The following is a 25,759-nucleotide window of genomic DNA, read 5'->3' as shown; positions in this document are numbered from 1 at the left end:
CTACGCTTCTTTACCGCCCCCTTTCCTTGATTCTTGTTTTTTTTTTCTCCCCCCCCATAGGAAGCCCTGCTCGTTTGCAATCAGGCACTGAGCTGACCCTCTATGAGTCTGTCCCTGCTGGGGTCCTGCCTCCGGAGCCCGTGCGGGGATGTCTCGGAGACCCCGCGCTGACTGCTGCTCAAACATCACGGTGAGTTTGTTACAATGTAGCAATTTCTCTTTAAATCTCTTAACTCTCTCTACCTGCAACTCAGGGCTGTGACAGGGCGAAAAAAAAACGGGGGGGAAAAGGGAGCCGTGTCCCCCCCTCCTTGGGTAGCGGCACTGATCTCTTGCCATCGCTCCCCCAATCCAGTTCTCCCCCCCAAACAGCCTCCTATTACTGCGTCTGCAGGGCACGTCTACAGAATACAATGTAGCTTTATAAAATGATACACAGCGTTGTAATCGTTGTGGCCAAAGAGGGGGCGCCGGGAGAGTCTCCTCCCCACCCCCATCGCTTCATTCGCATATCCCTACAGGCTTCTAGAATGGGTTTTTCTTCTCCAGGAGAAGGGGGTGGGGGCTGTGGGGAACGGGGGGGGGGAAAGAGAGATGATCATTCGCAGGGTTGGATGCTTGTGTGTCGGGGTTTGATTTCCCCGGTTGTAAAGGCATCGTCTATTTTGCTTTTTCCCCACCCCCATTCCATCTCCGAAATCAGCAAAGGATGCCCCCAGTAGATGGGTCTTTTCGCTTGTTTTCTGAACGCTTGGATGGTGAGGTGTAAGGCAAAAACCGATTATTTTCTTTGGTGTCAGAGTAAAAGAGGAAACGCAATGTTTATGGCAGCTGGTTTTAAAGATACAGTATTTCTGAACAGGACAGAAGCGTTTGTTTTGGCCATTAAACGATACATTCTTGGGTTCTGTAAAACAAGCAGGACCTTTCAGATATGGGTTATCCTCTACTAACCTCCCCTCGACCTAAATCTCTGCTCGCGATTTACGAAATCTCAAACTTGAGCTCTGGGCCTTGTCTTGCAAACCGTTGCATGTCTGTTTTGTGCTGATTTGGTTCATGGGAAAACAACAGTACAGGGCAGCGAAGATAAGTAGTATAGCTCAAGATATATTTTTCCAAGTACTGTAGTTTTTGTTGCCAAATAGTATCTTACCAGCCCTTGTGTTCCTGAAAGTCACTTTCATGTTTTGTTGGGTATATATATTTCTGTGAAATAAAAACAGATTTGTTGTTGTTCTTTTCGTTCTGTGTGTGACTTGTGGCCAACGTTCTACTTTTTTTGAAACTGTTCTTTGCCTTTAACTTCTTTCATTGATAATTTCAAAAAAACTTGAATGCATTTGCAATACATATAAACTTTTGATCTTTACTTGGCCTGTTCTGTAGACCAGTCTAGTAATTCAATTTAGTTAATTTCTTCTAGAGTTTATCTTACCTATGCTTGCTTCAGATACACAGTAGTAAACATACTAGGATATACCAGAGGTGACTTTATGTGTGCTTTGTAAGTCCAAAATAAATGAAACACAAGTTTTCTAAAGGCTCTCTCCCTTACCAAGAGTGAGCCACTTCTGATAGTTTGGTAACATGTATGCTCTGTGGACATCCCTGCAGTAATAATTACCAAAAATACTGATATTTATCCAAACATTCTGTGAACAGACTAAGTTTTTATGAAGGATGCTTCACAAACTAGAGACAAGATTGAAATGCATTATGTCTATCAAAGGGGATTTTTGCCTTTTTTAAAAAGCATTACTTGCACTGTTGAGTTTATTCCAAACATAACCTCCCTTACTTGGAGTATCTGGTATCTTAATATGCCATCTGAAGAGGTACTTTTGTGTTTTTTTCAGTGATTTCAGATCTTTTAAAGTAATTAGACCAATTAGAATTGAAAAGTCATACTGATATAATTTGGGGTTTATTTTGCTTATAATTTAGGTCCATTTATTGCTGGGTATCTGAATAGTCATTTAAACGCTTGGCCAACTGGTTGTTTCACTGACATGACCTGGTTATAAAGATGGACAATTGATACTACCTTTACTATAATCCTGAATAAATTTATTTTGCAGCTAGTGCTATAGAAATCTCTATGAAAGTATGGTTCATATAGTTTTCCATGCCAGAATCCTAAGATAGTATTGGAATCTTGCATTGAGCAGAAGGTTAGGCCTTACAGGCTCCACTTCCAACTCTGTGGTTCTATTAATTTTCTTGCATGTGCATTTGCTGAAGCAATTGCCTAGTTGCTGTTCATTAAGAAAAGGAGCTGCAACTGCTCTTGGGATTGCCCTCTATAATAGTAGGGAAAACTAAGTTTTATACTTCCCATCTGCCACAGGTCTCCTTGTGGCTGATATTATTAACAAAATTTATGTTTTTTCTCTGATTGTCCTTAGACATTGCCTTAGTGTCTCTCTTTTTGTAAGTGCCAAATTGGTGCTGATTCATTACATTAAGTCAAGTGGGAGCAAGAGGTTCATTATTTCTTGTTCTTTCACCAAACAGTAAATGTGTTCTTCATACTTGACAACTGAAAATGTTTAGGGAGAAGTAAAACTAATTGAAAACATGAAAACGTGGAATTCTTGCTATTTTGGTTGGGATGGAGTTATCACAATGTCCCTTATTTTAGTGCCAAATGCAGTTGTCTCCTTTAGAGTAGACTATGAATATGTGAAATAACGAGAAGGGGCTTCCTCAACTTCAATTTAAAAAAACTGGAATGCTGCTTGTTTGTGCTGCAAGATGCTAGAGATGATATGACTCACACTCCCTCTTTTTAAAACTATCTGCTCTTCCCCTTAGAATCCAATTCCATTACTTTTTAGTATGTGTGCTATTTACAGAAAGATATTAGGAAAATTTTTCATCTTTAGAGAATTCCAGTATTTAATATTAGTAAATGCTGATTGCCAGGATCCAGTGATGCAGTGAAACTGGATCTTGCTAATTCTCCAGAAGTAACTGCTCCTTCCCGTTCTGGCAGTTTGTGCACCCTAAAAAGATGATCAAGAAACGCCCTGGAACAGATTTTTGGAATCATGTGGGTTACAGCAGAAAGAGGAGTAGGAAATCCTGATTCTATGGACATTTTATATCAACACACACTAAAGGAGCTTTGCCAGTATCAGATGCTAAGAAACTGGAGCAGGCTGGGTGTGGACTTACAAACTGAAGCTTTACCCAGGGGGAAAATCAAAACAAAACAGAGATGCTTCTGTTTATGTATGAAGCCAGTCTGAGAATAAGAGTTCAGTCTGATATGGGTAGGATAACACTTCCCTTGAAAAAACTCTGTTTAGGACCACAATTAAAATCTGGTTTGTTTGGCTTTTTTTTTTTTTACTTCTGAAACAAGCATTATAAATATGCTTTAGTAGTTTGTGTATGTATCAGTGCAGTAAATTAAAAGAAATTATGGTTTATCAGGGTAATTATTCCCCCCAGAAAAACATTGTTTTGTCGTGGACAACTACCACCTCAAGGTTATAGGCTTTCGGCCTAATGTCCTGCTTGCCCAAGTCTTCTAAACAGTGACCCTTAGTGTTTTACACGTGAATGCAGAGCAAAGCCTGTAAAATCCACATCTTCCCAGTTTATTTCTTAGAAAATGCAATTTTGTAGTGCAAAAGAAGTGAGTAGCTATTTAGTTCAAGATGTTGAATTGTGCTTCTAGGAAGTATTAATACTTGTGCAGATTTAAAAAAATGAAGTTTCTCTTACTAGCTCATTTTCAGACACATGAAATAAAAATAAGAATTCAATTTTAAATCCATGTATCCTGCAAAAAGTCAACAAAAGAATTCCTTTACTAGACAACTGTAAAAACGTAGAGTTAAAACAAATATCATTCTGACATAGTCCCTTATTTCAGGAGAGGTATTTTGGGGGAAACCTATAGAAGTAGTCTAACCTGTGCATGCTTGAGCAGATGAAGACTTAATGATGGCAAGTGCTCTGATTTTATCCATGTTGAGCACCGGTTTTAAACAGAGCTGTCAAAAATAATACAATGCAGGATAATACAATATCACAATGTGTGATTGATTAGTCTGCCCTAAGCAGTTACTTGATTTTAATAAGGTTACATTTGACCTGACTCCAACAGGTCTCTTTTGAGATATTTAAGGGCAAATCAGATAGCTTAACATTTAGTAGAAGCAAGCTGTCGATCATTGTGGGAAGTGAGAAGTATCTATAATACTTTATTTCCAACACATTGAAGATTTGTTTTTTTTAAGACAGATGACAGTAATGACAAGGTGAAACCATATAAACTGACTAGTGGAAAAGTGATATTGTGCAATGTAGAGCATCATCCTACCAGTGTTTAGTTAGGGATAGCTGCCATGTGTCATTATAGTCATTAGTCTCAACAGCAGATTTCCAAGCTCTGTTTCTGTTTCCTGTCACAGTACATACCAGACAGATGAACAACCCTGCATTTCATTTGTAGCCCCACCAGGAAAAATTATCCTGAACTTGCAACCCTACTTTTCAGGACAGGGCTGTTGTTGAGGAAGGACTTCAAAAATAAAAGTAATAAATTACACAAGGGCAAATGGGTGAAAGAAGAACAAGGTTTGTTAAACTGTCATCTGACTATGTAGGTCTCTTAGGCAAGCTTCCTGATTGCAAGCATATGTGTAAAAATATACTGATACACATATACACATTTGTTGTGTAACCTTAAGAGTATCATCTCATTGTAATTTTACATCCCCACAAGATAAGAGGAAAACCTTTTTCAGTGTCGCTCTCTTGGAATGAAAGTAAAATAACAAAAGATAGTTTGCCAGAAGGTGTTTGCTCTTGTCCACAGAGTGGCATCAACTCATTTGATTTGTTATTTATTTGTTTATAATTTCCTCCACAAAGCCAGTTCTTGTCAAGGGGTTTCAAATGAAAATCACATGTAAACATACTCAGTCTTTTTGGATCCACTTGTGTATATCCAGTTTTCAGCCCTACCTTCTCCCTCTTCAGGGCTGGTACCATGTTTGACATGCCCAGCTCATGTTTTACAGCCTTCCCAGCACCTTTCTGGTATGGGCCTCTCCTTCCTGCTCCTAGTTACCAGAGACAGACAGGGGTGCTAGAAGCAGGACACCCTAACTACCCGGTTCTTGCTCAGCCTAGTAATATAGAATGAAGAGGTGCAAGGGACCTACAACTGCTCCTATTTATCCCCAATGCTTTTGGGTGTTGCCCCATACTGTGTATAAACATATTTGCAGAGCCAGGCTGTACATAAAAGGAAAAAAGGGGGCGGTAGGAAGAGCTTGATGCAATGAGTCCCATATACTATGATTTGCCCCACTATTTAGAATGTTAACTCAAAGTATGCTTCTGTATAACAGAATACGCAACACCCTTACATCACTATGTGAATCCTGAAGAAAGTTCAGTTTATTTTTCATCTGTAAGCATCTGTAGGCAATTTATACTTGTATAGTCTCTGGATTATATCCTGTTATTTAGCATAGTAATTTGCAAGTGGGGTGGGCCTATTAAATTAGTAGAAATTTGATGACTCATCTCTTCTGTAAGTTCCATTAAATCAGTGGAGCCTACACTAGTTGTGTCTTACTCCACTAAGTAACAGGATTTCAGCCACTGTGTTGCTTAAATTCTGTTGAAATGTACAACTGTCATAAAGCAAAGGGGTAAACAAGTATAAAGGGGCTTAACAATATGGTGTGCTTTCAACTTAGTGGTACCACTCTAGGTGATCTCAGAGTAGTTAACATTTAATAAGCGGAATCAACCTTTCAGACATATTATTGGTACATCTGAAAGGCATCTTAAGGAGCTGGTCAATCTCTTTTTCAGCACGTGTATATAGGTGGAGCCATATGAGCATGTCTGCTGAGGAGGCATTGGTACCATAAGGTGGGAGAAAAGTAGAGACTTGGCCTCTTTGTCATTCTTTAAGGTGAAGGTGTAAAAAGGTTGCCACGGTGTGACTACTGCTACAAGGTTTGAAATGTAGTAGTTCAAATTGCTTTGACTGAGAAGAGTCAGGTGGGGTACAGTTCTGCTTTTTGTTTTCTTTGTCTAGGCAAGAAACACGTTGTGAGAGATTGAAGATGTTGCTTTTTAAGAAAGACATTGTTTACACTTTCAGAAGAGTGGAGTTGTGCACTGGTTTATTCATCTTTTTTAGGTGGTAGACTTGGTGTGGAAGCAACTGTACCAAACAGTCAAGAACTAGTAGTCCTTAGTTCAAATGCAGGTTTTTCATGAATGCCATCAGGCTCTTAATTGCCAGCACAGAGACAAAGAGGATTCTTCAGTATCTCTGGAAAGCAGTGGGAGAAATCCCAGGCAATCCAACATTCAAGTTTATTGTTTTAACTCACTGCGAGTTTTAAAAATAGAAAGTTGCAATGTTCCCTGGTACTGTTGTTACCTCTCTTATGATTCCTTTTGCATGTCATTAAAAGACTAGTTGTTTTGAAATTATTTTGTTTCTTGACAAATGCCTCCTATAAGTGCATTGGACAAAAGATGGAGGGGTGTGTGGGGGGAGTTTCTCCATTTGGTAGATACCAACTAGAGAAAGCTGTTAGCAGTGAAGAATATATATACTGACAGGCTTCTAATTGTTAATTAACTATAAAACTTTTTCCATATAGTAAACTGACCTTCTTAAAACCCACCAGTGCAATTATATCTCTAGAGTTGACTTGTAAGGTTCATTGTCAAGAATTCCCGTAAGTGTTATCTACTTCAGTGAGGCCCTCTGCTCCAGTTTTGTAAGCTAATCTCCAGATGCCTTTTCCCATCCCAAACTGTATTACTGTACTTCTTTCAATTTAAAGCTTAGAAGAAAAAGCAATATTTTACCTTAAATGTATGTATTACATGTGGCTTCTGAAACATTGACTTAGAGGGAAATGAACCCAGCCATGTTGAAATTAAAGAGCTTCTTTGGTCTGCATGGTTATTCATTAGGTAAGAGGGTAGAGTGAGTGTCACAACATGAGGATCTCAGTCTTTGCTGTCAATGTTTGGCATTGGTACTAGTATAGCTGCCAAGGAAACAGAAACCTATAAACGTTAATTTGTTCCCCATCCATCTTCAATATCTGAGTCTATAGAGTTCAGACATCCAATATTCGGTTTGTGTCGTCATTCCATTTAAATGGGGGATTGGGGAGGCAAGCTAAGCTGCCTGTTGCTCTGAATCAACAGCTAGATCATGCTTCCTGCTGCTGGCTTCTTGTGTCTATGGTTCTTTTTCCCAAGAAGCCTCTAGAGAGACAAGACTTCTATGGCATACTGTCCTAATCCTCAACCTGCCCAAGAATTATGGAAATAGTGGAGTTACAATGTTAAAAATCATTAATTTATACCCTTCACCCTATTTATTGAGTAGGTTTAGAGTTTGTTCTTCTTGAATATAATATGATTATGAATCAGCCTTTCTGATCTCCAGGACTCCTGTTGCCACTGCCAGGTTCAAATGCAGAAACACCACAGCAAGATATAGAAATGTTGCTTTGAAAATTGTTCCTCCATAGCATCTACCATCCCTGTTGACAAATGTTGAATCTTGCTATGTTGTGTGTTCACATCCACAAATGAATAACTGAGATTATTTACTCTCAGGCATTACAGTAATTGGGGAATGTAAGTACATACTTTTAATGCAATTAAATGGGAAACTTAATAAACTTGTTACATTTGGGATTCTTCTCTCTCTGGATTTTCTTAACTATCTGTCAGTGAATCCTTTTGGGGCCACTTTGTAATCTTTACACTGGAAGGTAGAAATCAGTCCTGTAAGACCCATAATAATTCATAGTTTCTTATTCCAGTGTTGGGGAGTGGGAGAGGAGCTGGTACATTTTATTACCTGTTGTTGTTAGATATTTACTGATTGGATCAGCAGCTGCCACACTGCAGTTTACTTAACCCATCCCCAAAATGTACTGCTGCTTTTTTCTTTAAGCAACATTTTCTGTCAGCTACCTCATTACTTAGCTATCTATGGTGTAGTTATGTTTTAAGTTGGGCTGTATTTTACTTTAACTGTATTCATTCTTTCTGCAATTAGATCCCATGAGCTAGTGTTTTCTTTATATTTCTTTCAGAAGCTAGGACTGTAAACCCATTTAGCACCTTGTGCGTTTTGATGGTTGAGCACAGCTGCCTTCTGTACATATCACAGCTTGCAGTACACCTTCTTCACAATCTTTCCCTCAAAGACCTTTGTACCTTGACCCTACTGTTTGTCATAGTTTCTCTGAAGGTATTATATTTTTTTTAAAAAAAGGCAGTGCAGAACAGAACCACTACTAACTCTGCCAGTGGTTTTCATGAATTCCCATCCTCGAATGTGTCTTGTTTATTTTGTTTTAATCTTTAAAAATCCTATATTCTGGCTACTTTTTGTGTCCATGTTAAGTATAAAGGTATGAGGTAGGAATGCAAAACACAAGATAGTAAATACGGTATATTGCATCACCCTGTTCTCCTTATTGCTTTCTTTAAAGAGCCATTCCACTACAAAAAGTATCCTGTTCTTCCTCCTGAGACCTCAGGATTATGTTACAGTTACCTCATTCTGTTCTCACATCTTCTCTGTGTTATATAGGCTGGAAGACAAGGACCTGCCCCCAGCCCATCTATTGTACTTGGGTGTGCCAGCCTTTAAAACTCAGCCCCCAGTCTAAACCTCCCTCTTTTTCAAGGCAGCCCAGTGAACTTGTAATTGTTAAAAAAAACCAAAACACCCTGCCTTTGCATGAAGCATAAACAAAAACTGCAAAGTGGCTTACAGCATCAAAATTTAAAACAGCCAATACAAAGCATGCTAAAAAAAAAGCAGTTAAAAAGAATGATGGAAGGAGAATCACAAAATTCTAGGAAGTTTGAAAACAAATAACAATTTATTAGGTAAGCTACCTGTCAAAATAAAAAGTTCTTTATGCAACATTAAAGGAGGGGCAGGAGCATAGTCATTCAGCACAGCCACCAGGGAAAGCACTACCCATGTCCCAGTGAACCACAGCTCAGATGGCAGAAGAATACTGGCTTAAGGATGGACTGTTGCAATGTGTTGTATGTGGGACTGCCCTTAAACCTGGTTTGAGGTTGGACTAGACTTCTTTGTGGGGTGACCTATAGGCAGCAGATAACAGACTCAAAAGGAATTGCACTGACCTGCTTACTACATGGTCAGGTTTAAATTTTTTCGTGTTACTTTATAAACACTTAAACAAGTTGGAACCTGTTATTTGAGAAAATGCTTTCTCCATTTTAAACCCATTTGGTCATAGAAATCATGTGGGGAGGCACTACTGGTACTGTCATGAGCTTTTGAGGTTTATTCTTCAGTAATTTGGAGAAAGATATTTAACAAGGGGCACTGATTACTGTATGTGAAATACTGTGCCCTCAGAAATTCAATATGCTCCCAGAATTTGTAGTTTTAGATGTAATTTGCGTGTGCGTGCATGCACGCACACACAACATGCAGGAGCAGGTCATCACTGACTTTAAAAGTAAACAAATTGGTTCTATTGTCTCACCTTTTATAATGAAGCATTGGAGGTATGTCATACTTATATTCTATCCACTGTTTTCATTACTTAAATAATGGTTTAGATGCTATTTTCCAATAAAGACAAATAGAAAATTCTGTGCTGAATAAAGGTGATATGTTAATGTTACAACACTAGATTTCTGAAGTTGTGAGTTCTCATTCAACTGATATTGTATGTTGTGTACCCAATAACTGTCGGGGCTGTCCAGTGGGGAGGCCAAAGGCAATCAAATGCAGGACTGACAACTTAATTCCCTTGTGTTGTCTTGGCACACCTTAAAGTTAACCATTCAGATATGCTCAGGGTGAATGTTGATGTGACAGTCGCCAAATAGTACATGTCCATCTGTTCAAGATGGTCTAGTGTCATCAGAATGCCAGGTGAAGGCTAATTTGCACAGTAAATGCTGGCAAAGTTGTCTGAATATCTGATTCCTACATTCAGTTCAAAAGCTATGCTCATGGCTGCTCTCCAGCTGCTACTGCCATTTTCCCCATCTTGTCTTTAGGCCATCCATTATTCTTTAGCAGTACACTGTGGTGCATCTCTTTCGGAAAAGAGGATTCTTTAGGTGGTCCCTTTTTATTTTTTCTAATCTCTGCTGTTCTCTTTCTCTCTCCTTCTCATATTTTCTGCCTTGTCATATTCCAATTGTTTTTCTTTCTTTTCCCACCTGCCACAGGACAAACTTCTATTTCTTCATTAATTGTTCCTGTGTTAACAGTTTTAAAATATTGGAAAGAGCCTATTCATACAGTCTTACTTGTTTTGCATGTTCTATAAAGACGAAATTCTGCTTCTCAAGTAGTCTGGAGCACAATTTTATATGTAGATACAGGACTTTGAGTCTCATAACTCTTGTTTAATTTCTTATATGCGTACATGTATATATACTTTTAAGAATGACAAAGCCCATACAAGGCTTGTTGACCTCAGTTTTTGGTCTGGTGCCTTGCTGTAACGTGCATTTTACTCTCTAGATTGAGAACCAGTTGACAGACATGATAGATAGTACAACCCCTGCTCTTTTCAAGATTGTTGTTTGTAAATTAGCCAGGTGTCCAGTAGCTACTTCAAGCCACACTCTTGAAGTGCCATCTTCTGGTGGAGAAGCAGCTTGAAGGGTGCTTAAGCCTCCCTCCACCCACTGCTTCTCTCCACATCCTGTACTTTTAATTGCTGGTGTTCCAGTCTGATGTTCATCTTGGGAACAAACTTTGAAATCCCAAGGGAGCAAAAGAGGTTTGGAAGGGACAGTGTTTCAGAAGAAATGAGAGCAGACAAATAACGAACTGTATACTCTGTATACTCTGTACCCAGAGCACAGAGTGCTGTCCTCTGAAGATGCCGGCCACAGAGACTGGCCAACATTAGGAAGAACAACCTTCAGAACATGGCCAAAGAGCCCGAAAAACCCACAACAACCATGTATACTCTGTCTTTCAAATTGTCCATTCACATATGTTTTTAGATTTAAGTGAGCATCATGCCACTATTGCATATTATTCCTTGTAATATACTGTTGTTGTTCTTTTTAAAGTTCCTTTCATAATTTTGTAGCGTTGCCCCACTATTAAATAAAACTTAAATGGCTCCCATATAATGTCTACTCAAAAGTAAGCTCCACTCAGTTCACTAGAGTTAATTCCTAAGAAAGGGAATGTAAGATTTTAGCTAGATTCTTCTCACTTCACTATCCCAAATATCTAAGGATATAGATCTCCCAACTTTATCCCAATGTTCCAATATTTGTTCTCCAGATGTCCTGAACAGGCAGCCTGTTCCCAAATTCATATACTGTACTCTTCAAAACTGCACCCATAGCGAAACCCATGGAAGCCAGTCACAAATTCTTTGTTTCTGGAAAGTACCAATTGATACTTTCCTCCTTACACATATCCTGGAGTTAGTGGTGGCTATAAATTATTGCTGCATTTTTCTTGTATATTCCATATTTTCATCTCTCCTTTAAATTCCTCTTTACAGGAAATATTTAAAGTCTTTGACTTCGCGGCTCTTAATTTTAAGAGGCAAAAAGCAAAACAAATACTGTTCTTACTGAGTGTTAACACCTTCTAGACTGTCAAAGTGAATCACTCTCTTTTTGAATTTCAAGTAGTAAAAATGTATGCCTGCTTTAGACATTTATTGTCATTATGTAGAAGTTAAAACAGGCAAGTTTCCTCTTAATTATATGTGCTTAAGGACTGTAAAATGTAATCATATTCTTTGAAAGCAGGTTATTTTCTTTCTTGATCATATACTTAGATTGTGAACTATTGTGTAACTTCACATAAACTAGTTATAATAGATTCAGTAAGTCCTGAATTAACTGAAATCCTTTCCTTCAGACTTTTACTGGTGTGAATTTTCAGAGGTTATTTGGAGGCTATGTGGTTTCCAGATGCAATATTAAAATACTACATAATCACGCCCACCCAACATGTTCTGTTTCCTTCACCTTCTCATTGTCCTACCTCGCTCAATGGATTATCATTTTCCCATTGCCCCTTTTAACCCACCTTCATCCCTGCAATATTATTAGCCTGTTGGGTTGTCTCTCAGTTCTCTTTCTCTTCTTGCCTCTCAGCAGTCCTAGCCTCTTAGATTCCAGCAAGCTGCTGTCACCTATTTGGACCTTACATCTGGCTCTGGGCCCACTGGATGCTTTACTTGTTCTCTTTCCACAATCACTAATGTGCCTTGTTCATCTCCTTTGGCTGTCTTTAGCAGTGGGCCCTCTTCTGAATTCATCCTCCTTGTTCCTAAGCAACAGAAGCATGTTGGAGAGGAAAGTTGCTTCTATCAGCTGCCCCAAGCCAGCTAAATAAGGCTATTCAATTCTGAGGCTGGCCTTAAGTTCAAAGTAATTTTGATTTTATATCTGGTGGGTAGTAACAAATTAAGTGACATTGTTCCATGTAACAAGTTGATTTTTTTAACTGAAGACACAATTGCAAGGTAAATTTTGCTTATATGTTTATTAAAGGTGAACTATGGTTACTCTATTTGCATGTAAAGGTAAAGGTAAATGTTCCCCTTGACAATTTTTGTCCAGTCGTGTCCGAATCTAGGGGGCGGCACTCATCCCGCTCTTCAAGCCATAGAGCCAGCGTTTGTCCGAAGACAATCTTTCCGTGGTCACATGGCCAGTGTGATTTAGACACGGAACGCTGTTTACCTTCCCACCGAGGTGGTCCCTATTTATCTACTCCCATTTGCATGCTTTCGAACCGCTAGGTTGGCGGGAGCTGAGACAGGCGACGGGTGCTCATTCCGTCGCGTGGATTCGAACTTACAACTGCTGGTCTTCTGACCCTGCAGCACAGGCTTCTGCGGTTTAGCCCACAGCGCCACCATGTCCCTTTGCATGATCGATAACAAAATTAAATGTTACAATTTTCTTGAAAATTAACATAAGATGTGATGACAACATTAGCTATTTTGATTTAATGAACAACATAGCCTAATAATCTTAAAAGTGAATTTAAATGTTTTTACAGATTTAAAAATGCATTTTGACAGATTTTTCCCAGTTTTATGCCATTCCCTCTCAAGCAATCCACGGGTGGCATCCCTTCTGCCTTTAGAAGGGTAATGGCATCACTGACAGGAAGTGATTTTCGAGCAGTTAAAAATTTCTGTACTACCTGTACAATTTCCAACCCCCTTGTAGTCTATTTCACTGCATAGAAGCCATGGGAGCTGAGAGACAGAAGAAGAAAGTCTTTAATTACCAAAAATCACCCCCTCCTGGTAACATCATCATCCTTCTGCAGGTGGAAGTTATACAACAGGATTTAAGCTCATGGCGCTTAAAAGGTGGGTAAAGACATACATGCTGTGGGAGTAAGTGGGAAAGAGCTGCAGTAGCTCAGTGCAGAAACGTTAATTGCATAGGTGTTGAATGTCATTGTTTAAGAATGGCTTCCTCCAGCCTAGCACTTTCTAAATGTGTTTGGATTACCAAAAATCTCAACATCCCTGTGTAGCAATCATATTGTGGAATTCGTACACATTTTCCGAGCACGCATTTCCCAAACTGGGAAAAGCAATTTATTCCCAGACGAACCTTTCTGGAGCAGCAGGGTTGCAGGTAATAGTGTGAATCACAGCGTGATATGTCATTTTCTCTGACCGTTGTATGGTTTCTAAACATTAATAACATAATATAAAATTGCCACCCAATGTTAATGTCATGCTGGATGTGGGCAAGTTTCAGAAATCTAGGGGCTGTGCATGCTCACTCCTAGAGCTTGGAGGGCTGCCCCTGCTCCTCTAACCCCCCAAAACATTTTGAAATTCTTTACTTAAAAAGTCCCTGCAAAAGTATTTTTAATTTTTGAAAGGGAAGGGGTATGTGACTTCTAAACATTTTTTTAAATCAGGTTGGTGGAGAATAAGGGTACTATGAGTCAAATGTAGCCCTCTGCGGGCCACATGCAATCCATGGGCCACCCTTTGCCCACCCATTAAGTTCTACTGAGATTTTTATGCTCAGTAGAACTTAATGAAATATAGTGAGCCTTTTCTCTTAACATTCTAGTCTCTTGGAGGGACTGTTTTTAAGATGGAGGGTACCAGCGACATTAAATTTTGCAGGCATTTTTAAAAAATCATTCTAGAAGAAGGGAACACTTTAAATATCAAGAGTTGGAGATAAAATGGGGACTGATTCTTAGGAAAACAGTTCCTACTCTTTCTTCCAGTTTTTCCCCAAGATGTAACTTAAAACCTCCCAGAAGGAACCTTCAATCTAGACTCTGGGTTATGACAGTCTTACATGGAAGAAAGGGAGATAACCGTCATTCATCAGGGAATGGGCAGTGGCAAGGAAGAAGCATTGCAAGAAAGAAATGCTAAGAAGGGAAGCGGGGTTGGGTTGAAGAGCTCAGAGTCTCTTACGTTTATACTAGCCAGCTGGAGAGTGCAATTTGCTGCTAGCACATGCTCCCAAAACTTGAGAAGCTGGGTGAGACTGCTTGGAAAGACCTTGCTACCTCATGCCATTCATGGAAATTGAGGCCTTTGGTTTTCCTGAAATACCCAGTCTGGCAGCTTTTGACTAACTCAGAATTCACACAAAAAATGTACTACTAAAACATTTTTAAGGCTGTGGCCAAGACTTTTTTTTAAATAATATTTTAAGATAGAGAACATAATAGCATGTAATTCAGGCAAGTGTGACGGTGTGTCTGGTTTACAGAGACTGACGTAGTGTTCGTATTACAGCAAAAGGCAAGTAATGCAGACCTCTCTATCTCTTTTCTTCGATCCCTTGAAAAGAGCACTCTTTGCCCCCATTGTATTCCTGCTCCTGCTGTGTGGCTGTGGGGAAATACGAGTCTGGAAGTGATTTCAAGCAAAATGTTAGAAGTAAATACAACATGTTTGGGGGAAGGGAAAGGAAAAGTGAAGGAGAGGCAAAGGGCATTTGAGCATGGAATTGTGTTGTGAAAGGGGTGGTCCATTGACCTAGAAATTATACAGTTCAGACACCACCTATGGTCACTGCAGCATCAGCTTGACCAGAACTGGAAATTCGCCAAGCATCATTGCTCAGTCACTGTTTCCCCTTTAAAGCACAAGTGGCAAGCTGCCAGTTTTCTACATTCATCTCCCCCCCGCCCAGTTTTACATGATGCAAAAGCCCTTTCAATATAGTTCAGAGCAATTTTTGTTCCTATATGACCAATTTCTCTCTTTCCCTTTCAACTGCTATCTTGACTTCTTCTAACAAACAAAAATGTTTTACATAGACAAATCACTCCTTTTTTTTTCTTGGTTCACAGTGAATGAAATTTGTTGGTGACTTCCTTGAAATAGTGGTTGGATGGGAAGAGTACACTCTGTACTAACTTCAGTTTGTAGAACTTTAGGAGAACCTGAGATTTGATTAATTCATTCTTTTTCTACATTAACTTTCCTTAGCAGCATGGGCAGCATGCAACGTTTCTTCTTTAAAAAAATTAATGTGTAAGATAGTTCTTACAGAAAAAGAATCATATCAAGTTATTGCTTTTTGTTTTAAATGGTAGAATTCTTTGGTAGTGTATGGGTGGGCTGAGAGGCTCTCTGCTAGTGGTTCCCAACCTTGGGTTACCCAGCTGTTCTTGGACTGTAACTCCCAGAAACCCTGGCAAGCATTGATGGCAATAAAGGCTTCTGGGAATTGCAGTCCAAGAACATCTGGGTTACCCAAGATTGGGAACCACTGCCTTATGCAATCAAATGTACATTCACTTACTATGTTTTTATATCGTTTTTCAGGCTGTTGTCTGACAAAGTAGTTCACATTCATTATTTCTCCTATTCACCATCTAAAAATTTTGGTGTAGTCAGCTTCTGGGTATGTAGTTCATTATTGCTCTACAATATGATTGAAGTCAGAAAATAGTTTTTAAAAGTTGGAAGTTGTTTGGAAGTGATCATACCGGTTTTGCAACAATGCAAAGCTGTGCCAAACCTGTTTATCATCTGGGAAAATGGGATACGTATGCATGCCATAAGTAGTCCCCCTTGCTATATTTCACATACAAAGAAGAGAAAATCTTTGAATTTTGTAAATTGAAATTGTATAATTTGAAATTATATAAATTGTGTAATAGCAGAAGGACTAAAGCCAGTGTGCAAAAGGTTAAAAATAAAGCAGAAAGCTATGCTGATAGTAATAACCAATTTCTCTGGATCTTTTGTAGCACTATTGAGTTACATGACACTTTCCAGATTTGATTTGATTTTTTTGTAGAAGAAAAAAAAGAAAAAAGTTACAATCCAGATGTAGATCATGGGCCAAGAATAAAGAAGCAGAAGAACAGGGTGAGTTGAGGTTGTAGTACAGATGAGATATAGTTACACTTATTTAGTCTTGGTACACTCACACATCATATGATTAATTAATAGAATTTTCTGCCAAAGGATCTGTTGTCTGGTGGAACAACTGGTTTAGATGGCTCACTAGGGATATTTGTCAAATTCATGAGGGAGCAGGACTACCAATAATGTAGTCAAATAGCCATGATGATGGCGCTCTGAAACCTCTGCGATCAGATGTAGCACATGATTGAGCATATGTTATTGCAGAGTTAAAATGGGAAATGGCTCTTGCCTTTAAACCTTGATTATGGGTTTTGATTAGCCCACTTTGCAAAATAGGATGTTGGACTTGGTAAATGTGGCCTTCGGATATTTCTGAACAGAAGCTTTCATATTTCCTTACTGTTGGCTTAGGGTTGTTCTTTGGACAAAAACACCTGGAGAGGCAGAGTTGCCCGTTCCCTGGGCCAGATGGAACTTTGGTCTGATCCTTCAGGTTTCTTCATACATCTTTATGATCCTGGAGGTAAAGAGTAGAAGCTAAGTATGGCTTTACAGCAGAATTTTGAAATTCCTTCACTGTATTTTTGCAGTCTTAACAGTTTGAAGTCTCAGAAAAATACATCCTGCATTTCCATTATCCTAATAAAACACCTGGGCATTTACAGATTAGGCAGTATGAGATGGACCTTAGAGTTCATACACCTCCTTCTTATGACAGCTGATTATGATCTTCCAGAGTTACACAACTAAATAGGCATTGTTAAAGACAGATGTACCTTAAAAAACATGTTTGTTTTGAATTAGAAATGTTTGTAGCTTGATAGTCAGCACCTGATTCAAGAATTAACTTTGCATAGTTTGGTTACGTTACAAGTCTTATCTCAGATATAGACTAGATCATGTGACATAGTTTACTGAAATGTCTAATCTTAGTGCACAAATTGGAGAAATCTTGTTCCCGTTGAATTTTTAATCACATTGCTTTGTGAAACAGCTTCTATTATTTCCTTACCCGAAATTCAACATGTACCTTTGCTTTGTTGATACCTATTAAAACTCAAAATGAATTCCATGCAGGACTTGAATAATCCTGTACCCTGATTGCTCAAGTGACTACAAAATATTTAGACCTATGTGTTGTGCACATGTGTTGATGCTATCCACCAGAAATCTTCCCTTAGGGATGAACTTTTCTTCAGTTCATATAGTAAACCTAACTGATGTAAGTGTTGTTGCTGCTGCTCTTCATCTTCTTCTTCATCTTCCACCACTACCACCACGCTCCCAAGGCATTACTCTAGGCAGTTGCAACAAATATAATACCAAAAAAAGCATTAAAAGTACAGACCAATCATATAAAAACCAGAGCAGGTGAAGGAAAGTGGGGGAGGGAAAAGTGGTCATCTAGGGTCAGTGTGGAAAGCCTCCCTGAAAAGCCACATCTTTAATTGCCTTCTAAATTTTATCAACAGGGAGGGAGCTAGACACAGCTCCTACAGATGTTAGTTCCATAAGATTGGAGCCACTGCAAAGAAGGCCCCACCTCTTGTAAAAAATGTATGGGTCTCCCTTGGGGTGGTCACCCAGAGGAGCCTCAACCGAGATGATCTTCTGTGTCAGCAGATGACATTAAGGAAAGACACTCCAACAAGTAACATGGGCCCAAACCATGGAGAGCTTTGTATGTAAGTGTCAAAACCTTGAACCTGATCCAGGATGCAATGGGCAACTTCTAGAGGTGAGCCAGAACTGGAGTGATGTGGTCAAATTTGCTAGCACCCACCACCAGTCTGGCCGCTGCATTCTGGGCCTGCTGAAGTGATGAGTCATGGCATACTGTTCCGTTCTTCACATAGGATAAATTAATCTTTCTGTTTGTTTTACAGACTTTCTCTTCTGTTACAGTATCTACTTTGTATTAAAAATGTTGCACAGCCGGCAAACTTTCACATGTCTTGCATATCCCATTCTGCTTATATAGTAAACAGTGAAAAGGAAATCAGAAGCCATCCTGCATTTTCCTATTTTGTTTTCTAGCATTGTGCAAGATTTACAGTAGCGTTTGAAAAGAATGTACATTTCAGATATGAGTACTTACACATAATTTTGGTTTATGTAGCATAGATTATTCTATTTTGTCATAATTTTATGATGAAATCTTCAACAAGTTAGCTATATTGTGCCTTCACCATTTCTGTGGCAGCAGATCATAAAGGCGCTTATACCACGGGATAGACTTAAGGATGTATACTTCTTAGTGCATGTACTTCATAACACACTTAAATAGGTCCTTGACACTTGAAATGAAGTTGTGCTTCAGTACATCCTCAGACTATTGAAAAAATATTCTGTGGAGTGGTCTAGCAATCTATATCTGCTGTTTCTTAATCCAGATTAAAATATAGACTCTCCATAATAAAATCTGTAATGGATCATGATAAACATGATGAGATACTGGAAAATTGACAAACTATAGGCGTGTTTCTTGCCTTACTAGTTTACCATCCCTTGTGGTTTATTAATGAACATGTCTGAAACTAAAACAAAAAACACATATTTTGCACTCTGGTCTAGACACGGGATATTCGTATTCGTGTCCCAGGGGAGATGAATACAAGTGTTGGCACCACAGAACCAGCCGGCCCACTTAGCGCTTACCGTGCACAGCCAGTGTCATTCGCAACAGGCCAGTTGCCAAAGTAGCCCAGCTGGCACTTCCCTGCCTCCCTGCACTGCTGACCCCTTCAGTGAGGGGGTGGGACAACAAATCTCCTTTCTCAGCTACTGAGTGGTTGGTTGCGCAGGGAGGCGGGGAAGCGCCAGTCAGGCTACTTCCATAATTAGCGCGCTGTGAACCACACGAGCTGTTTGCTGCAAGCTGTAAGTGGACCAATCCTCTCATATCTAGTCTGGTCCTGAGAAATACAGCAAGGACACCCCGTGGTTCATTTTGTGCTCATGGGATCCTTAGATGAAAACTCACAATTTCAGTTAATGTGCAGAATCTTGGGGGTTTTTTGGTCCACTTAATGATAGTAACCATTATCAACCACTATGCTATAGAGACTATACTGTTGGAAAAACATTTTAGCTTGAAATATCACAAGTATAACATGAAGGCTGCTAAGGATCCACATTATTAGAAGAGACAAACTAATAGTGCTCCTCATGATGGTGCAAATATAACAGTCCAGTTAATAACAACTTGTTGCCTTGTAACAGTACTTCAGAGTCTGCTCTGTGAGGCAATTTGCTGTCTTAGACTGACCGATGGACACCTAAACAGGTGTGAGAAGCTGCTATGAGGGCAGCATTTTAACTTCTGTATAATAAAACTAATTATCGATGGCTTATTCCAATAAATCTAAACCTACAGTATAGCATTTTGAGAGAGCAACATTGTCTAATTGCAGGGAGAGAGGAATAACTTTTCCTTTTTGCAACCTAAATAACAAAAATATAAAGTTTATCAACTGTGTGCTGGTCACCCTGCCACACACCGGGGATGTTCAACAGTGTTGAAATCGAGAACAGCTGTGCTTGTTGTCCTTGAGATTATTTATTTGCAGGAGCTCAAAGGCTAATTCAAAGGCTAAAAAAAATTAATGTGTTTTTTTGCTTTGTTTTGTTTTTAATTTAACAGTCAACAGTCTTCATGTAATGAAATCAATTCCCCTGTTGAGGAGGGAGGGATGAGGTATGCCATAAGGACTCTATTATATTAGGTGCAACTTGGGCCAGTGTTTTGAACTCTTGACTTTTCAGTTTCATTTGCACGCCCCTTTTGCAAGACCTTGTAACAAAGGTACCATTAGTTCCTGTTGGTAGTATAATTGTGGCTCAGGAATTATTATAATTGGTGGCAGTTAATAGCCTTCATGATACATGGTACAACTTAATAGGAGAAAAAGTTATACTACTGGTAGCAAAGGAAAAGTTTGATTACAGCAGCAGATTAATACTGAAACTAGATTAGAATTCTGGCTTGTTTTCCTCTGTAGAGCTGTATTATTTCAATTCACTGACTGTTTACTCACCGTTGATCCCAAATTACAGTGATTGTGCCTGCCTTTAAAGCCCTCAGATACACTGGGGCCAAATATTGGAAAGAATGCTACTTTTTGTGCATTAAGACCATCAGAGGGAGTTGTTTTCCATATGTCTTCTATAAGAGATGGATACTTACCGTACATCTGTAAAAATCTGTGTGATAGTGCCCAACTTTAGAATGTACTTCCTTGGGAGGTTTCCCTATTCCCCTGGGAGGATCAACTATTTGGGGGGGGGGCAGTTCAATATAAAATGTTTGTGTTTATATATTAAAATGTAGCTTTGCATTTTCAGTGGCTGTTGACTAATTGTAAGTTTCCTGATTCTGCTGTTTCAGATTGAGTTTGACTTCGTTGCTGTATTGTTCTATTTTTAATTTTTATGAACACCAATCTGAAACTATTGATATCTAAATTTTGAAAAAGAAATTTCTGTACATTTCTCTGAACTGACAATGTTGGGCTTTGATGTAGAAACAAATTTCGTGATTATATCCAAGCACTAGAAGGATGGGAACTGATTTAATATATATATATATATACGTATATATAGTAAAAGAGTAATAGGATAGTTTGTTTGTTTGTTTGTTTGTTTGTTTGTTTATTTATTTATTTATTTATTTATTTATTTATTTATTTATTTATTTATTTATTTATTTATTTATTTATTTATTTAAGCAAGCTTATATGCCGCCCACTCTACCCAAAGGTCTCTGGGTGGCTTACAATTAAAATTCAATTAAAATACAATAAAAGACAAAATGATTAAAATACAATTAAGATTGACAGATAGTTGGTGATACCTACTACTGAATGTGGTTCCCAGTATGGTATAGTGGATGGATTGATGGACTACGACTCTGGAAAACAGGGTTCAAATCCCCGCTCTGCTATGGCAATTGAGTAGGGAACTGGTAAAACCACTCCTTAAAGAGCTCACTTACCTTGAAAATCCTGTCAGTGTCCTCACTGTAAGTCAGTTCCGACCTGACAGCACTTAACAACAACTACTACTACTTAATATAGGGTGGAGCTACAACTCCCATCTTTGATCATTACCCTCCAAATGGCAGCCAGTTGGAATGGTTGGAATTAAGCATTGCAAACAAGAGGAAAAGAGGGAGCATGTGAATATTTGCTTGCTGACTTTCATATTCTGGAGGGTCCTCTAAATGCAGCTGATTTATTTAGGGGCTGTATGTGTGTAATCTGAAGCGGCAGAGTAATGCACATTTTAAATATAAAAATGTTAATAGATTTTTAGTAAATTATGCTGGCAGCTACTCTTACAAAAGCAGTTCCATGATTCTGTTACAATGTATTGTTAAATGTTCATTTAAAATGTATCTGTTTTCATAGTAGTTACTTAAAATAATATTACTTGATGCAGAATTATTGCCAGAAATTAATAAACAAAGGGAGAACAAGCAAAATCTGGGTCTATAAACTACCGTGTTTTCCCGAAAATAAGACAGGGTCTTTTATTAATTTTTGCTCCAAAAATGTATTGGGGCTTATTTTCAGGGGATCCTTTCCCCCCATGTACAACCATCTACATTGATTCAAAGACAGTCCTGTCCTCTTCTGGTTGCTGCACAAGGGTGGAGGGCAGGGTTTCACTTAGGGCTTATTTTTTTGGGGGGGTAGGGCTTATATTACGAGTATCCTGAAAAATCCTATTAGGGCTTATTTTCAGGCTAGGGCTTATTTTTGGGGAAACAGGGTAAAGCATTTATTTTGGGTGGGTTTTCTTGTTTTGTTTTGTTCCTGGTCAGTGTAAATGAGGGATTATTAATGTATCTTCCCCTGTTTTTTTGGTTCTTGTTTGAAAACAAGACTGCACAGGGATATTTCTGCAGGAATTCCTCTTCATAATATGCAGTCCACTGTTTTCCTCCCCCACCTCCCAACATAAAGCTGAAGGAAAGAAGTAGTATCCCTGCTGGCCATGCTTTGAAATGGAGATTTTTCTGGATTCCCAATAGAATTCTTGCAGACTGCACAAATCCCTTCCTGTAGGGAGACTGCAGTTTTCAACTATCTGTATAACAGTATGCTTTGTTATTTGTTGTGAGGGTTCTCTGCATATACACACAGTGTCTTTCTTTTCCTTGGTAGAAAATCTGTGTGTTGTAACATAGGAAGAAGACATTTCAGAGAGGGGAGACTACTTCCTTCCAGTTGTGCATGTGTGTTTGATAACAGCTGTTGTGGTATTATGCATATGCCTTGTAGAAACCAAAGGCACATCTTCCTTTATATTGTTGAACTCCTCTCAAACTCCTTAGGACCATGTCCTCTGAAACCACCTAAGCTGGACACAGGGGCAAAACAGATAAGCAGAAACCAGTCCTCAAAGGGTTCTACTCTTCAGGAATCTTAAAGTAAATTAAAATCATTATCTGCTGCTTCCATACACCATAAGCATTACTACTTATCTTCATTTCCTACCCTAATATCATACCCCATTAGCTCTTTGTAAGTTGGGCATTGGTAGAAGCTGCTGTTGCAGTCACTGGTTGTCATTATAGATGTTTTCCAGGAGACATGGCGATAGCTTTATCAACAAACCCCTTGTAGAAAAGAGAGGATAATTTTCAGCGCTGTAATTTTGTTTATCCCCCCCCCCCCCATGATTTGGCGTAGTACAATCTCAAGAGGTTGCTGATAAAAGTTTGGCTGGCATCAGTAGCAAGTATCCAACACCCTCTAGTAGGAGTTATATCACTAGTTTCAGTCAGAAAGTAATGTAAGCATTGTTAGATACAGTTATACAAACTGAGGATCTGGAGGTATAGCAGCAGTGGTTATAGTTAATATAGTTAGTTATAGTTAGCTTTATAATATTTAATGATTGATTGATTGATTTATATACTGAAATCAGAATGGTCTTTATTTGGTGGTAATATGCTCATTGTTCTTTCCACTTGGTTGTGAGAGAACGCCTGGGGAGACATCACAATTGGAGATTGCAGAGGGGTATTATCTCGATTTAAGTATGGCAGCATTTTAATTTTCCCACAAAAATGAACAGTATTCATGTCTTTTCAAGAGCCTTATCAATGGAAGGCTGTTTAGTTTGTCCCATAGACCTTAGGAGAAATCAATGAGTATCAATCACAGTCTAACTACATAGCTTTGTCTCCCTAGTCCAGCAACATCAGGAATGTGTGGCTTTCCAGATAATGTTAGACTTGAGTTCCCATCAGTCCTACACAATATAGCCAATTGTAGATCAACAATTGTGGAAAACCTAAAATTCAGATTTAATAACAGAACTAACATTATCAATTATATAAAGTCACCAAAATGTGTCCTACTACACATAATATATCCAGTTCTGCATCTCCCTAGGTGTGTATGTATATACACACCTGCCAGCTTCAAATAACACTTTTCATGCATCTGATGAAAAGAATTTTGTCACAGAAGTTTAATGTCTTAGTCTTTATCACAATATTCTTTGCTTTTGGCCCCTCTCTCTTGTCCTTAGAGCTCCCTTTCTAGAAGGTCTCACTTTAGTGTGGTTTTGTGTTTGCATGTGATATAATTCAAATTGTTGAGATGAAATTTCAGTCCTACAAATTGCTGTGATTCTTGTTTTTAAAATGAATGTATTTGTTGCTCAATCAATAAACTTTACCTGTGTTTGTGCATTTGTCACATTGAAATCCACAGCGAAGAGCACATGTTGTAGAAAATTATGTTCTCTTTTAGGACAGAGGTGTTTGATTTCCAGTAGTGCTGCTAATGTAAGGAAGTCTTTAAACATTTCCTTTAATTATTTCAAATCAGACTGGGGATAGGTGTTAGGTGACTGCATTCCCTTGGACTAGGGTAGCCTAGAAAACATTTGTGGAGTACTAATTTAAGCAGTTATCTAGACAGTCTCCCATTGACAAGGCTGGGACCTGTTTTTTTTTAAAGCAGTATAATGGAACACCAACATATGAACCCAGACCATTTTCTAGTCCTTACATGGCAAGACCTTAACAATGTTTAATTACATCTTGTAGAAAATAGGTAATTTGAAATGTTTGACCATATTGACCCGAGTTCACTAATTGGCAGTCTGGTGATGATCAGATACTCTCTGTCAGGGTGAGGCCAAGCCTATGGATAGAATCAATCTGATTCCATTTGTATGCTTCAGTCCTATGTTCATGACATTAGTTTTCTTGAAACAGTAATAGGGCTAGGACTTAGACAGAAATCTAATAGACACCACAGATCCCTACCTACCCTCGTGTTGGTCTCTTTAAATATGTACCAGGCCTGGTCAATCCAAAGTCTCCCTGCTGCCTGCCATTTTAACATTACACATTACTGTTCTTCTGTGTGTCAACAGAGTTCTTGGGCTATACAAACCTACCTTTAGGTAGCCCAGATTAGGATCATAACATTTCAGAATCTAAGCACAGAGTCTCTATCCTAAATGTAGATTCTTTACTATGCTAGTTGCAGCCGCAAACCTTCCCAGATAATTTTTTTCAGCAGTGGTTGTGTGGATCTCATAGACCCAGGTCTGCCTGAGAGGACCTTCTCCGTGGCTCCTTCTAGGCTTTGGAATGCACTGCCCCAGGAAGCCAAGTTTGCCCCCCTGCCTCTTCTTCTTATCCAAAGGCATCTTTAGCCAAATGTTACTTTGAAAGTTGAGGACAGCAGATTGATCTGTCACTACAAAGTTCCATACGATAGCCTTGCCTCAGCAAATTCATATGGGATCTGTGTACTTGGCCAATAATAATAATAATAATAATAATAATAATAATAATAATAATAATAATAATAATAATAATAATAATAATAATAATAATAATAATAATAATAATAATAATAATAATAATAATAATAATAGAGTCTAGAAGAAATTCTGTAGTAATACTGATTCATCAGAGGGTTTGTGTGTGTGTGTGTGTGTGTGTGTGTGTGTGTGTGAGAGAGAGAGAGAGAGAGAGAGAGATTTTTAATGGAATTGGCTTCAAGTGTGTTCTAGTAAAGCTGTTGTACTTGATACAAAATCAGCCATTGCTGCATAAATCATCTGCCCATTCCAGCAATACAGTGAGCAAACCTGGACTGCAGTGCCTGTTGCAGAAAATCTGATTTGGACCCCAACATTTCATTTCATAGAAAAGATCCATGTCCGGAGAGTGCAAGAGCAATTGCATCAAACATGTTCTTTCTGATTTGTGAAATAATTGTATCAGGAAGCAAATAGGAAACATGGAAGTTCTGTTTGTGCAGAGTTTGGGAAGATTGTGGATATATAAGAAAACAGAGACTCACGGGGAATGGGAAAGGGTTAGAGTAGAACCTCAGCTT

At 38.7% G+C, this 25,759-nt stretch overlaps 1 protein-coding gene across 5 annotated transcripts in view; it reads left to right on the top strand.

Annotated features, from left to right (window-relative positions):
• The first annotated feature begins 68 nt into the window (after positions 1 to 68).
• Positions 69 to 25,759, top strand: part of BICRA (BRD4 interacting chromatin remodeling complex associated protein) — a 67,867-nt gene continuing 42,176 nt past the window's right edge. For all 5 annotated transcript variants that reach the window (XM_072979886.2, XM_078380101.1, XM_020787249.3 and 2 more), the window contains exon 1: positions 69 to 190. The gene's annotated coding sequence lies outside the window, so the exon portion shown is untranslated. The remainder of the gene's footprint in view (positions 191 to 25,759) is intronic.

This window comes from Pogona vitticeps, chromosome 9, assembly GCF_051106095.1.
Source record: "Pogona vitticeps strain Pit_001003342236 chromosome 9, PviZW2.1, whole genome shotgun sequence".
NCBI lineage: Eukaryota > Metazoa > Chordata > Lepidosauria > Squamata > Agamidae > Pogona > Pogona vitticeps.
The sequence above is the reverse complement of the archived record's forward strand: the minus strand, read 5'-3'. Positions and strand labels throughout refer to the sequence as shown.